The sequence below is a fragment of the Enhydra lutris genome, unplaced genomic scaffold (genome assembly GCF_002288905.1).
Source record: "Enhydra lutris kenyoni isolate GAN:26980312 unplaced genomic scaffold, ASM228890v2 scaffoldscaffold101, whole genome shotgun sequence".
In the NCBI taxonomy this organism is placed as follows: Eukaryota; Metazoa; Chordata; class Mammalia; order Carnivora; family Mustelidae; genus Enhydra; species Enhydra lutris.
This window is the reverse complement of record NW_019154185.1, coordinates 1877168-1893701: the sequence shown is the minus strand read 5'-3', so window position 1 is coordinate 1893701 and position 16534 is coordinate 1877168. Positions and strand designations below refer to the sequence as shown.

At 42.0% G+C, this 16534-nt stretch overlaps 1 pseudogene; it reads right to left on the bottom strand.

Annotated features, from left to right (window-relative positions):
* Positions 1–3040: 3040 nt before the first annotated feature.
* Positions 3041–15473, bottom strand: LOC111139348 (annotated as a pseudogene).
* Positions 15474–16534: the final 1061 nt, after the last annotated feature.

Genomic DNA, 16534 nt, shown 5'->3' with positions numbered 1-16534 from the left:
GGCCTTGGCAATTAGTCCTTTCAGAAGGGCCCTGGCCTCTACAGAACGCCCTCTTCCCCAAGCAAGGTGGAAGGAAATGTACACTCATGGACATCAGTAGGTCTTTGTGGTGCATGAGGCTCATGTCTGTGGCTTCCAGCCTGCTCCTGATCCCTTGTTCCTGAATTCCTGCCCTGCTCCAGCATCAGATGAGGATGCAGTCTGACAGACACTGCCAAATCAGCAAGGACCATTGCATGAAATCCTTTCAGAAGACATGACATTCACCAAGACCCTGGTCACTATTTTCTAGGGGGAGCCCAGGCTTCTGTAAAGAGCTCTGTGTGGCTCTTTTCTTCTCTGGTGGCCAGAAATTACTGTGGGCTTGCCCTTGAGGAAGGACCATGCTACACTGCCAAATGTTTATGCTGTTAATTGTTACCTCATTCTTCCCCCATCTGACCTGTGACCAAGTACTAGCATGACAGTGCACCATGAGAAGGTTAGATAGTAATGAGAATTCTTAAAGATTATTCAATATAGTATAACAGAATGACACTGATTCCAGGAGACCCAGGCTTCACTGTGGTCCACCAGGCCCAGAGAGGGACAATGGAGGTCAGGTTATTAATGGAATTTTACCTCAGTATGGTCTACCAGTGGTCTCAGGTTTTCCCCTAATCCATCCACAGACAACCAGTGGCACCATCAAGAATTTGGAAGATACATGGTGGTAATTCTGAATATGTCCCTTTCATCTTACTTATTTGGCATGCGCAGAACTCATAGATCTTGGAGAATGACAGCCAATTATGAACTTAGTTGGTTGCTGACTTTAATTACAATGGCTGTGTCACTTGTGGCTCCATTGAATTATCCAACAATACATTCCAGGGCATCTGGTGTATCTATTCGGTTGAGCAAATGCTTTTTTTCTCTTACAGGAAATATCACCAGAAAGAGTTTGCCTTCAGCTGGAAAGGGCACCATCACTTCCTACCTCAGGCTTCTATCAACTCTCTAAGCTAATTTCAGAAACTGTTCCTTAGGGATCTTGATCACCTTACCCTTACAACGGACACCACAGTATTCCTTTCATTGATGACATTATTCTGATTGAGAAGTAGAAACTAATAGATACATTGGCAACACACATGAAAGATAGAACATAGGAAATAATTCCCACACAAAACCAGATGCATTATAACTTAATGAAATATTTAGAGATTTAGTATTCTGGGGTAGGACAAGATTGTGCTTCTGCAGTGAATAGCAAATCCATAAATCTCAACTTTTTTATCATTAAAAAAGGGACACAGCAAAGAGTAGGTGTATGAAGTGCTAGTGATATCACATATGTTTATAGTTTTGCGGTACTATGACCCCCTGACAAGACCAGCTATCTTGGAGTGAGGTCTAGAAAAAGACCGTTCTCTGACCCTACAGCTATGGCCTCATGGGGCGCTCCCTGTGACCACTGGACTAGAAAAGACAAAATATCATGCCTGATTTTCAGTTGGGATATTCCAATATGCAGGCACTTGCCCATATTCATTTTCTAATAGCACACAATAAGTTACCCCATATTTAGCAGTATGAAATGACACAAATGAATGATCAAGGAGTTCCATAGGTCAGAAGTTCAGGCAGGCTCGACGGGGTTCTCTGCTTAGGGTCTCACGCAATTGAACTCAAGGTATTGGCCATGCTAGGTCATTAACTGGAGACTCAGAGGGAGAAACTGCTTCCAAACCCTTCCAGGTAATTGGCAGCTCTAGTTTCCTAAGGTTGTAGGAGTGGGGTCCCTATTTCCTTGCTGTCTCTCGGCTGAGGCCATCCTGAGCTCCTAGGACCACCCCCATACCTCCCTAGATGTACCCATACATCTTCCAAGCAGTAGTAATGCATCATGGTCATGAAAGCAGGGATGCAGATTATGCATGGAACATAAACATGAACTTCCACTCAGCAAGACTGATGGTGTTGCCGATACTGCTGACTGCTCCATCTGCCAGCAGCACAGACCAACACTGAGCACCTGATATGGCACCACATCCCCCAAGTAGTCAGTCAGCTAATATCAGTAGGCAGATGGATTATTGTGGTCTCCTTTCATCAGGGAAAGCTAGCTCTTTATACTCAAATGGATCTTCCTTTCCACTCAGAGATTTTTGAGAAAACCAACATTCATGGATTTAGAAAATGCTTTATCCACCATCATGGTATTCCACACAGCATCACTTATAAACAAGGAAATTGTTTATCAGGGCACATGCTTATGTAATTCAGTAGGTGTATTACCTACCTCATCATCCTAAAGTGAGTTTCAAAAAAGTCCTGGAACAATCTTTTAAAGCCACACTATGGTTCTAACTTGGCAGCAGTACCTTGAGGGGCTGGGGTAATATAATTTAGAGGATGTCAATCCTCTACCTCATTGGCCCGTATATACGGATATCTCTCCCACAGACACAATTCACACCTTTATTAATGAAGGGATGGCAGTGTGAGGGACTCCTCTCATTATTACTCTTCTGTATCCAGTAGCCAAATTTTGCTTCTAGTCCCCATAACCTTAGACCTCCCTGCACTAGAGGTCTTTATCCAAAGGATAAATGTTTTCCATAACAGCCCTAACAATGACTCCATTGAAATGGAAATAGACTCTGCCAAGGGTTCTGGCTGCAGTGCTCCACTCCCTCAGTCCTCAGGCAAACATGGGGCTCCTACACAATGGAACCTGATGGGTAAGGATACAGGGCTGCCAGGACACAAGACGCTGAGGAGGACTCTATGTCCACAATGTTTGGGCTTTTCTCAGCACTCTCATGTTGGTGATTAAAGTCAAAGGAAAATTATAGGAACTCAGTTCGGGCAGGACGTCTAATGATCCGGCCCATTGGTAATTAAGCTGTGAGTCATCCCCTGAGGCCGTATGACCCCCCTGAGTGACTGTCTCAGGCAAAAGAAAAAGAAATGGAGAATGTATAGGGTGCTGACCGGCTCAGTGGAGCATGTGACTCTTGATCTTGGGGTTATATAAGCCCCAATTTGGGTGTAGATATTACTTAAAATATAAAATTTTAAAAAAGAAATTGCTAGTGTGGAATATACTAGAAATACCAGCTACAGGCCTGTGACCTGCTGAGGAGCTAGGATGTAGTATAAACCAATGACTTAACAGCATTCCTGCACTTTAGGGGGAAAACAAACAAACAAACAACAAATTATCCTTTTAAATGAATTGATAAAGCAAACTTAGTACCAGAATTTTATAACATTAAAGTTCCGATGCTTTTTCTTAGCTTCAAGTAGACAATTCTTAACTAACATGGGCTAGGAGGCATCAACAATATCCCGTTCCATTCTAGGACAGCAAACTGGTTCTGGTTACATATTGATAACTTGGTGACAGAATTATAAGTTTGAGGTATGATTCTCATTGTTGAGAAGATGGTCAGATTCTAATTTTTCTAGTACCTCCTCCAGGTGCCTTATTCAGTCTTGTCTTTTAAATCTGAAAATAAAGAGACAGGTCATTAACCAAAAGACACCAAACAACCCATAATCTGGTAGGCTCTGTGGGTGATAAAAAGGGAGCTTACAATCTACGTGAGAACAGAACATGGACCTTTTTGGTAAGGGACAATCCAGCAAATACAAAGAGCGTCAGTTCAGGGTCAACACCTACCTCAAACTATGGTGTGAACAGAAGTCTCCTGGAACTTGGAAGAGTGAGTGAGACTCAGATAATATCAATCTAAATAAAAACAGAGAAAACATGAAATCTGAGTGAGGACTTGGAATTGAGAAACACCAGGTAGGGTCCAACCCCACCCCTCACCCAGCACCACACTGACCTTGCTGTGCTACAGAGCTTCTCTCTATACCCACCTTGCTGTTTTTTTGACAGACAATAAAACAAAATTTGTTCCACAATTCTTGAGGTCTTTACACTCCTTCAAGCAATTTGAAGACTTTTTCATATTCTGGAGATATTTAGAGAAAAAAAACTTTCAGTATTTCTAAAGTACAATGAGGAGGTAGAACTCAATCTTGGTGTCTCAGCAATCATTCAAAGACTAGAATGTTACAGAAAACCTGTGTTATCCATCCTTACATTCAGACATTTGAACATATCCACCAATGGGACTCTGGTACACAACTGCCAATTAAGAAATACAAACAAACAAACAAAAATTTCTGTTTCAACTGTTAAATGTCATAGATTTCACCAAACAAAACTCTTTTGAGTATTAAATGAGAAAACGTAAGTCAGAAAGAAAGAAAGAAAGAAAGAAAGAAAGAAAGACAAAAGAACAACAACAACAAAAGGTTTACTGGGACATTTCAGTCAAAATAAAGAGGAACCATCCTAAATTATGTGAAAACCCAATTTGAGGAAAAGATGAGCCTCAAGAGGTCCGTTAGATCTAGTCTAAATCATAGAATGGGAAAGACTTCCTGTGGTTTCACTGATAAAAATTCTTACCATACTTATGTTGTCCATATCGTCAAATTTCATTCTTTAACTGATGTTTCATTTCAGCACTAATTTCCACTGGTATTGGCAGTTTATCTGGCGCTTCTTGGGATACAGGCATTGCTGTGACCATGGGATCATCTGCAGAGAGACAGCTGAGAATTCTTCCTACCAGGTCTGTGAATCGGCCCACCCTTGTTGACCCTGGCTAAGTCAGGACACAAAGAATCTAATTGTGTGGAATACCGTCTCCTGCCATACTCACAAGCTCTGGAGATCATATTCAGACCAGAAGCCATCAGGTGGGGATCGACCACTTCCCCTCCCCGCCCCGTACATACTGTGAACGACAGGTGCCTCTGGAAATCTAACTGAATGAGGAGCTACAATGATGTGCATTTCAGCAACCCCATGCGAACATCCACATGCTTCACAGTCTCTAATATTTCTTTTCATAGCAGGAGAATATACCAGATAGAAGAATCAGACCTGAAAATTTGACCTCAGGAAAAATAATACAACAAAGGAGCCTCTTCTATTCTTGTCACTACACATACACACAGAAACAAAGTAAGACAATATAACTAATTAACAAACATTCACAGAGCCCTGGCACTCATGACTTCATGTCATCGTGATTGCCCTCTACAAGGTGAAGAGATGAACATGTCACTTGATGTCAGGATGCCTGATAATGGCACTCCATCACTAGAAATCCCAGTCAACACATGATCTTCTTCATCAGTCTTTTGTCTCAGGAGGCCAATTTTTTTCTACACCAAGTCTGACACCTCAACTGCATTTACTCATCCTTCTTTGTGCCAGGCATGTGCAAAAACTTGGAGCTTGGCAGGGAACCAGACAGACAGAATGGACAAAGACAATCCCAAACCTCATGGAACTTACATCCTCATAGGGAAGGCTGATGGTACATGTAAAAAAGGCAAAAGATTAACACAGTTGACTTTGTGTTAGGAAGGAAGTCAGCAGGGATGTGACTGAGAGCAGGAGGGGAAGCCTCCATGATGTGAGGTCGGGCAGGGTGCTCTGAGGAGGTGACCCCTGGGCAGAGCTCGGAGCAGGAGCAGGAGTTAGAGCAGGCTTATGCACACCCATGTGGAGGAGTTCCAGCTGCTGTAAGGGCCATGCAGAGCCCCTAGAAGGGGATGAGCTGGATTGGTAAACAAATGTCAGAGGCAGAGAGAGCAAGAAGGACATGGAGAGGACACGTGATAGCAGAAGATGGCATGGTCAGGTCATGCAGAGCCAGGTTGTGTAGGGCATGGAGACCAGCACTGGGAACTCCAACTCTGTTCTAATTGCTCGGGGAGTTGATGATGGGTCTCAGGATATGCATGTCATGACCTGATTTCTGTATGGACATGGTCACTCTGGGTGCATAGGAACAAATAACCAACAGGGTCAAGTGGGAAAGCAGGACGCAAGCTCAGAAACTACTGGAGCAGCTTGCTGAGTGATGAGGCAGTGTGGAATGAGGGACAGTGGAACAGTGGGACTCAGGAACAATGACAGTATTATGAGGAGAAAAAGAAAATCAGAAAGGAGAACAAAGGCAAATTCAATGAGGAAAAGGAAACCAGTAGAGTGCAGAGTTTGGGAATCCAGGAAAACTTCCATAAGGGATAGAGTGAACACCTGGTCTGGTGTGGTTGAGAAATTAATGGAGCCTCACCCAAAGCCAGTGACCTTAATAGGAACTACTCTTGTGGAGTAGATGAGACAGAGGCAGGGTTCACAGGGTCAAGTCAGGAAGGGGACATGAGGACAGGCACCCTCACCATCTTCCAAGGACACAGCTGACCCCCCGGGGTGGGATGCTCCCTCTCCTTCCTTTTTCACTGATAGTAGCAGCATGCTCAGCATTCTTTTAGGTGGAGGAGGACTTGTGGGTTCTCCATGACGTTTCATTTGGTTTTCAGGCCCAGCAGCAGACTCCTCTGCTTTATCACTCTTCACTTCCTAAGGAGCATCAGGAAACAAGTTCCATTAATGACAAAAATGTAACCATGCCCAAACTGCATTCTACATTTGTATATACAACATGCATCTGCATCATTTATATGAGTTTTCTCAGGGGCCAAGGTTTACCATGCCCACAAACACTCTGTATGGGAAAACGGAGGAAGTTAATATACCAGTGTAGTCCAAAGGCAAATACTGTACATGATGAATCAGACTGCTTGCAGAGAGGAGATAGTCCAAGATGGTGGAGGAGGAGGAGACCTTAGTTTCATGTAGTCCATGGACTTCAGCTAGATAGCTGTCACATCATTCTGAACACCTGAAACTCAACCAGAGATCTAAGAAATGGATAGCTGCAACTCTACAAATAGAAGAGTGACCACTTTCTGCAAGGTAGGAGGTACTAAGTGAATCCTAGGCAATAAATGGGAAGATAAACCATGGGGGGAGGTGGCCTCCATCGGCTGGCACAAAGTAATATAGCAGCAGAGAACACAATCAGAACTTTTAGAAGTCTGCTCCAGTGGGGGACATCCCTGCCTCCAAGGCACTCAGGTGGTGAAGTGGGGCAGAGCACTAGTTGGGAAAGTGTGGTCTCAGGATCCTCAGGAAGGAAGACCAGGGATGCCTGACAGCAGCAGAGTTCCCAGGCACTGGAGTGGGGAATCTGGCTGCAATCAGCAAGCCCGGGAATGAACTCTCAGCTAGGGGTTGCCATATACTGTGAACTGGGGCACAGTCAGGCAAGTGCTCCCAGAGTAGGGGTCCAGCAAGTGGCAGAACCATTACAGGCACCCCCCCTTCATCCCTGGGAAGAATAGCACAGGTGCACCCCATAGGAGTCTGCAGGGTTTGGAGCTCAAAACAGGGTCGTGTGCCTGAGATAGAAACACTCAGTCGCAGGCTGGGTGAGCACAGAGTGCGGATGGAGACCTGGGAGACAGGAGTGATTGGCTGCTTTTCCCTGAGGGCACACTGAGGAGGGGGGCCCCGTGCTCCGGGGATGGAGACTGGGAGGCTGCCATTTTCGTTCTCATCCTCTAAAGCTGCGCAGAAAGCCTTCAGGGAACAAAAGCCACATAGAACAATCCAGAGCAGCTTACTTAGCCAGGTCCCCTTGCATGGGCTGTGCAATTCTACCCAGGGCAAAGCCACCTGAGAATAAGTGCAACAGCGCATCACAAAGGGACCCTGCCCTCTTGTTCGTCAGCCTCAGCCTGTCCCTCTTGAAAGGGTCGTTGGCAGGAAAACCTGGGGTCACAGCCCTCCCCTGTCTTCAGACAAGAGAGCCATCGTGTGGCTGCCTGGTGGATAAGAGTGAGGCCGGGAGCCCAGAGACAGTGCAAGTTGGCCTGGAAGCCACAGGGCCACGCCCACGCACCCACCGTCCCCGCGAGGCCAGTCCCCATGGTGCAAAAAGTGCCCCAGGAAACAGATGTCTCCCATGGTGGCTGGGCTGCGTGAGCTGAGCAGAAGATCAGCAAGAACATCAGCTAAGACCGAGTTTACCCATCACAGAGAACTGCAAAATTCCAGTGCTGGTAGGAAATAGGATATAGAATTCATAGTTTTTCCATTGGGATTCTTTAGTCTTTCAATTTTTTTTGAAGTTATACCAGTTTTTCTTTCAAGGTTCCAAGATTCATTGTTTATGCACCACACCCAGTGCTCCATGCAATAAGTTCCCTCCTTAATACCCACCCCCCAGGCTCACCTAACCCCCCACTCCCCTCCCCTCCAAAACCCTCAGTTTGCTTCTCAGAGTCCATGGTGTCTCATGGTTTGTCTCCCCCTCCAATTTCCCCCAATTCACTTATCTTTTCCTTCTCCTAATATCCTCCATGAGTCTTTCAATTTTAATTTTTTTCTCTTTCCTTTTTCAAACAATTTCTTATTTTATCAATTTTTTTAAAAAAATCTTTTTGAATTTCCATTTTTAGTTACATTCTATCCTTTCACTGTATTTAGTTTTGTGTGTGTGTATGTATATATATTTTTTTCCCTTCTTTACAATTTTGGGATGTAGTTTTTTCTAACAAATGGACCAAAATACACTCAGGATATAGTGTATTCCTCTGTTCTGTTCACCTGTCTGTTTTTATCTGTTCATATTCCTTCATTTTTTATTGTCTTTTAATGTTCATTGGTATAGTTACATTCTATCCTTTCCTTGTGTTAAATTTTATTTTTGTACATATATAAGTTTTTCTTCCTTTACAATTTTTGGATTTAGTTTTCTAACAAACAGACCAAAATACACACAGGATCCAGTGTATTCCTCTGTTCTGTTCACCTGTCTGATTATATTCTCTTTCCTTTTTTTTAACTTTTGTTTTGGTTTGGTTTTTCAAATCTCTCCTAATGTGTTTAGTGTATATTTCACTGGGGTCATACTTGCCATATAGGTATTTTATCTCTCGTTCATCTGTTTTTCTCTGGACATAATGTCAAGACAGAAAAACTCACTTCAAAAAAGAGAACAAGAGGGAATACGGACTGTCAGGGACCTAATCAGTATGGACATAAGTAAGATGTTGGAACTAGAAGTCAAAATAATGGTTATAAAGATACTAGCTTGGTTAGAAAAAGCATAGAAGACACTAGAGAATCCCCTTCTGCAGAAATAGAAGAAGAACTAAAGAAGCTGAGGAAAAGGGAGATAAACAACTCCTAGATACGTGATACCATAAAGTAGAACAATATTAGAATAACATGATCTCAGAAGAAGATGAGGGGGGATGCTGAAGATATACTGGAGCCAATTATAGTGGAGAACTTCCCTAATCTGGGGAAGGAAACAGGAGTTCAAATCCAGGAAGCACAGAAAAAAAAAAACCTCAAAATGAATAAAATTAGGTCAACACCCCGAGATATAATAGAGAAACTTGCAAATCTCAGAGACAAAGAGAAAATCCTGAAAGTAGCTTGGGACAAGAGTTCTGTAACCTACAAGGGTAGAAACATTAGACTGCCAGCAGACCTATCCACAAAGACCTGGCAAGCCAGAAAGACTGCCATGATATATTCAGGGTGCTAAAGGAGGAAAATATGCAGCCAAGAATACTTTATCCAGCTAAGATGTCATTCAAAAGAGGGGGAGAGATAAAAAGCTTTCAGGACAAACAGAAACTAAAAGAATTTCTGATGACTAAACCAGCCCTGCAAGAACTATTAAAAGGGATCCTTTAGGGGCTCCTGGATGGCTCAGTGGGTTAAGCCTCTGCCTTCGGCTCAGGTCATGATCCCGGGGTCCTGGGATCGAGCCCTGCATCAGGCTCTCTGCTCGGCGGGGAGCCTGCTTCCCTCTCTCTCTGCCTGCCTCTCTGCCTACTTGTGATCTTTGTCAAATAAATAAATAAAATATTTTTTTTTAAAAAAGGATCCTTTAAGCAAAGAGACAGCCCAAAACTAACTTTGATCCCAAAGAGGATCAAAAAGGAATAGAGACAATAAACAGAAGCAGTGAATTTCAGATAATACAATCGCAATAAATTTGTATCTTTCAATAGTTTCTCTGAATGCAAATGGGCTAAACGCTCCAAACCAAAAGACACAGGGTATCAGACTGGATAAAAAAGCAAGACCCAGGGCGCCTGGGTGGCTCAGTGGGTTAAAGCCTCTGCCTTCGGCTCAGGTCATGATCCCAGGGTCCTGGGATCGAGCCCCACATCGGGCTCCCTGCTCAGCAGGGAGCCTGCTTCCCCCCCTCTCTCTGCCTGCCTCTATGCCTACTTGTGATCTCTGTCTGTCAAATAAATAAATAGAATCTTTAAAAAAAAAAAAGCAAGACCCATTGATATGCTGTCTGTAAAAGAATCATTTTAGACCCCAAAACACCTCCAGATTGAAACTGAGGGAGTGGAAAACCATTGATCATGCTAATGGACATCAAAAGAAAGCTAGGTGGCAATACATCTGTCAGACAAATTAGATTTTAAGCCAAAGACTCTAATAAGACATGAGGAAGGACATTATATCATAGTTAAAGGGTGTATCCAACAAGATCTATCAACTATAAATGTTTATGCACCTAACATGAGAACAACCAATTATATAAGCCAATTAATAGCAAAATCAAAGGAACACATCAATAACAATGCAATAATAGTAGGAGACTTTAACACCCCACTCACTGCAATGCACAGATCATCTAAGCAGAAGATCAACAAGGAAACAAGGGTTTTGAATGACACACTGGACCAGATTGATGTCACAAATATATTCAGAGCATTCCATCCTAAAGCATCAGAATAGACATTCTTCTCATGTGCACATGGAACATTCTCCAGAATAGATCACATCCTGGGTCACAAATCTGGTCTCAAGCGGTACAAAAAGATTGAGGTCATTTCCTGCGTATTTTTAGGCCACAATGCTTTGAAACTTGAACTCAATCACAAGAGGAAATTTGGAAAGAATTCAAAAACATGAAGGCTGAAGAGCATCCTACTACAGAATGAATGGGTCAACCAGGATATCATAGAAGAATTTTAAAAATTCATGGAAAGAAATAAAAATGAAAACACAACTGTTCAAATCCTTTGGAATTCAACAAAGGAGGTCTGGAGAGGGAAGCATATAGCAATACAAGCCTTTTTCAAGAAACAAGAAAGGTCTCAGGGGTGCCTGGGTGGCTCAGTGTAGGTTAAAGCCTCTGCCTTCAGCTCAGGTCATGATCCCAGGGTCCTGGGATTGAGCCCTACATCAGGCTCTTTGCTCGGCAGGGAGCCTGCTTCCCTTCCTCTCTCTCTGCCTGCCTCTCTGCCTACTTATGATCTCTGTCTGTCAAATAAATAAACAGAATCCTTTTTTAAAAAAAGAAACAAGAAACAAGAAAGGTCTCAAATACACAACCTAAACTTTCACCTAAGGGAGCTGTAGAGAGAACAGCAAAGAAAGCCTAAATCCAACAGAAAAGAATTAATAAAGATTAGAGGAGAAATCAGTGAAATAAAAGGACCACTGGGAAGGGAGGGAAAACTGAACAGGAATACATCAGAGGTGCAGACTGCCATGAAAGACTCTGGACTCTGGTTTAAAAAAAGAAAAACTGAGGGTAACAGCAGGGAGTGGGGTGGGAGGGTGGGCTAATCGGGTGATTGGTATTAAGGAGGGCATGTGTGGTGATGAGCATGGGATGTTATACACAACTAACAAATCATTGAACTCTACATCAAAAACTAATTATTTAAGGGCACCTGGGTGGCTCAGTGGGTTAAGCCTCTGCCTTTAGCTTGGGTCATGGTCTCAGGGTCCTGGGATCGAGCCCCGCATCGGGCTCTCTGCTTGGCAGGGAGCCTGTTTCCCCCTCCCCCTCTCTGCCTGCCTCTCTGCCTACCTGTGATATCGCTCTCTCTCTCTCTCTCTCTCTCAAGTAAATAATAAATAAAATCTTTTAAAAAACTAATTATTTAATATGCTGGCCAACTGAACATAAAAAATTTTAAAAATGCATTTAATAAACCCCAAAAGAACAGTAGAACAGATCAACAAAACTAGGAGCTGGTTCTTGAAAGAATTAATAAGATTGATAAACCTCTGGCCAACTTATCCAAAAGAAAAGAGAAAGGACTCAAATAAATAAAATCATGAATGAAAGTGGAAAGATCACAACCAGAGAAAATACAATTAAAAGAACATATTATGTGCAAATATATGCCAACAAATTAGGCAATCTGGAAATGGATGTAGTCCTAGAGATGTATAAACTACCAAAACTGAAATAGGAAGAAATAGAAAAACCTGAGCAGACCCATCACCAGCAAGGAAATTGCAGCAATAATCAAAATTCACCCAACAAACAAGAGTCCAGGGCCAGATGGCTTCCCAGGAGAACTCTACCAAACACTTGCAGAAGAATTAACACCTATTCTTCTGAAGCTGTTTCAAAAAATACAAATGGAAGGAAAACTTCCTAACTCTTTCTATGAGGTCAGCATTATCTTGATCCACAAACCGAAAAAGATCCCACCTAAAAGGAGTATTATAGACCAATATCCCTGATGAACATGGATGTAACAAGTCTCACCAAGATACTAGCCAATGGGATCCAACAGCACATTAAAAGGATTATTCACCACAAACAAGTGGGATTTAGTCCTGGGCTTCAAGGGTGGTTTAACATCCACTACATTAATCAATGTGATATACTACATTAATAAAAGAAAGGACAAGAACCATATGAGCCTCTCAACAGATGCAGAAAAAGCACTGGACAAAACACAATACCTTTTCTTGATCAAAATTCTTCACAGTGTAGGGATAGAGGGAACATACCTCAACATCATAAAAGCCATATGTGAAAAGCCCACAGCGAATATCATTCTCAATGGGGAAAAACTGACAGCTTTTGCCCTAAGGTCGGGAACACAGCAGAGATGTCCACTATCACCACTGCTATTCAACATAGTACTGAAGTCCTAGCCTCAGCAATCATTCAACAAAAATAAATAAAAGGCATCCGAATCACCAAAGAAGAAACCAAACTCACTCTTCCCAGATGACATGATACTCTATGTGGAAAACACAAAATACCCCAAAATTGCTAGAACTCATACAGGAATTCAGCAAAGTGACAGGATATGAAATCAATGCACGGAAATCAGTTGCATTTCTATATGTTATCAATGAGAAAGAAGAAAGAGAAATTAAGGAGTTGATCCTATTTACAATTGCCCCCAAAACCATAGATACCTAGGAATACCCCTAACCAAAGAGGCAAAGGATCTGTGTCAGAAAACTATAGAAGGCTCGTGAAAGTAATTGAGGAAGACACAAAGAAATGGAAAAACATTCCATGCTCATGGACTGGAAGAACAAATATTATTAAAATGTCTTTGCTACCTAAAACAATCTATACATTCAATGGGATCTTTATCAAAATATCAACTTTTTTCACACACAGCTGGAACCAATAATCCTAAAATTTGTATGGAATCAGAAAAGACCCTAAATAGCCAAACACATTTCTAAAGGAATGTTGAAAAAGAAACCAAAGTTGGCGACATCACATTTCTGGACTTCAAGCTCTATTACAAAACTGTAATCATCAGGACAGTACAGTACTGGCACAAAAACAGACACACAGATCACTGAACAGAAAAGAGAACCCAGAAATGGACCCTCAACTCTTTGGTCAACTAATCTTCAACAAAGCAGGAAAGAAGATCCAATGGAAAAAAGACAGTCTCCTCAATAAACAGTGTTGGGAAAACTGGACAGCCACATGCAGAAGAATGAAACTGGACTATTTCCCTACACCAGACACAAAAATAGACTCAAAATGGATTAAAGACCTAAATGTGAGACAGGAATCCATCAAAATCCTAGAGGAGAATACATGCAGCAACCTCTGTAACCTTGGCCAAAGCAACTTCTTCCTAGACACCTATCCAAAGGGAAGGGAACAAAGACAAAAATGAACTGTTGGGACTTCATCAAGATAAAAAGCTTTTGCACAGTAAAGGAAATGGTGGACAAAACCAAAAGACAACTGACAGAATGGGAGAAGATATTTGCAAATGTCTTATCAGACAAAGGGCCAGTATCTATAGTTCACAAAGAACTTATCAAACTCAACACCCAAAGAACAAATAATCCAATTAAGAAGCCGGCAGAAGACATAAACAGACATTTCTCCAAAGAAGACATCCAAATGGCCAACAGACACATGGAAAAATTCTGAACATCACTGGGCATCAGGGAAATATAAATCAAAACCACAGTGAGATACCACCTCACACCAGTCAGAATGGCTAAAATTAACAAGTCAGGAAATGACAGATGTTGGCAAGGATGCAGAGAAATGGGAACCTCCTTACAATGTTGGTGGGAATGGAAGCTGGTGTAGCCACTCTGGAAAACAGAATGGAGTTTCTTCAAAAAGTTGAAAATAGAGCTACCCTCTGACCCTGCCATTGCACCAAAGATAGAAATGTAGTGAACCAAAGGGACATCTATACTCCAATGTTTATAGCTGTGTATTTACTGGGTATTTACACTGGGTATTTATACCAAAGATACAAATATAGTGATCCGAAGGGGCATCTGTACTCCAATGTTTATAGCAGCAATGTCCACAACAGTCAAACTACGGAAAAAGCCCAGTTCAACAAATGAACGGATAAAGTAAATGTGGTGAATGTTTACACAATGGCATAATATTCGGGCTTCAGAAAAAAAAAACCGAAATCTTGCCACTTGCAACACTGTGGATAGAACTAGAGGGTATTATTCTAAGCAAAATAAGTAAATCAGAGAAGGAAAATTATCATATGTTCTCACTCATATATGGAATTTAAGTAACAAAACAGAAGATCATAGGGGAACAGAGGAAAAATAAAACAAGACAAAATCAGAGAGGGAGACAAATTATAAAAGGCTCTTAATCATAGGAAACAAACTGAGGGTTGCTGGAGGGGAGGGGGATGAGGAGATGGGGTAACTGGGTGCTGGATTTTAAGGAGGGCTCATGATGCAATGAGCACTGGTGTTATATAAGACTGATGCCTCTACCTCTGAAACTAATAATACATTATATGTCAATTAATTGAATTTAAATTTAAAACATTTAAAATCTTTAAAAAATTTAAAATCTTTAAAAAAGATTGCAGAATGTGAACCCCTCATCCAGAATTGAATAAACACATGATTACCTCTATGAAGAAGAATAAACCATTCTATGTCGACCCTTTCAGGGGACATAAATGCCTTTCTTTTCCCAACTTGATTTAAATGCAACATTATCAGTACCTACTGAATCTTCATAGAATGCCCCTTGTAGACGGTGAGGGAGGAGAAGTTGGAAATCATTTATCCACTCACTTCCAATGGCAAAGTGTTCAAAATGTCAGTCTAGGAGTCATGTGAAGGGCAGTTTTCAATGTTGCTCATAGATCAAATGGGACATATCTGTATGACAGACTAGCTGTAAGATCTTCTCCCCCAAGGATAAATCCCACAATCATTCCATCATATTAGAATCACCTGGTGATATAAATGCCTTTTCTGAACCAGAGACAGTTCCCATTAAGTAGGAGTGGAAAATGGGGAAATGATTTTCACAGAGCATTTCAAACCGACCAGGTTCTCTCCCTCAATGCTTTCCTTGTACTGACTTATTTAGTATTTCACAGAGGTATAATTGAGGCAAAAACTCAGGGACAAATTAAGGAAGAGATGTGGGGTCAGAAGGGACCCACAAGCCCAAAGATCCCCAGGATCGGTGGAAGGGTTTGGCCACACAGGTGCTTCTCCCGGGTCACTCGCAGGCACCCTTCAGTATCTGTCCATGAACATCCCTTTACTTGGAACAGACCATCTTATGCAAGTGTCGAGAGGAGGAGGGGCTGGTCAGCATTGAGAGTGGCCAGAACAAGAAATGAAGGTCACTGAAATCCCTGACATGAGCCCTCACATGCTATGGTCAACCATGATCCAAAGGAACCTAGGAAACAGGAATGACTCGTGAAGAAGCATTTCAGTCTATTCAGTACTACTTCCCTCACCCTGTAATTGATATGCTTGTTCATCAGTGGATCTCCTGTGAAGGGGGTGAGTGTGAATCCATTCTGAGAACTACTGTTCCATGAAAACTACTTCAGTAATGTTCTAACTGCAAAATGTTCATTGCATTTAACTTTAAATACAAAATTTTAATCGCATTTGAACCAAAAATGTTGACAATCAGGGCCTGGACTAAAGTTGGCGGTGTTGAGGGCTGAACAGCCCAGGAGGCTGATCTGTCCTCAACCTGGCTCCAACCCAACCCAGGGACCAACCCTCCTTGGCTTTCCCAGGACTCCTGCTTGGCACATTCCATTGTATTAGCTGAGATCAAATAGAGACACTGATAGAAAAATAAAACTTACCAAAATTTTACTAGAGAAGAAAGAGAAAATCTGATAAGTCCTGAATCTGGTAAAACTGTGAACGAAAAATTAAAAACATCCTCTCCAGAAGGCTTCCCTGATGAGTTCTCCAAACATTTAGAGGGAAATAACATCAGTGTGACACAAATTCTAGGACTAGTTCCCAAATCATTTTACAATGCCAATATAAACCTGACACCAACATCTAACAAGGACATGA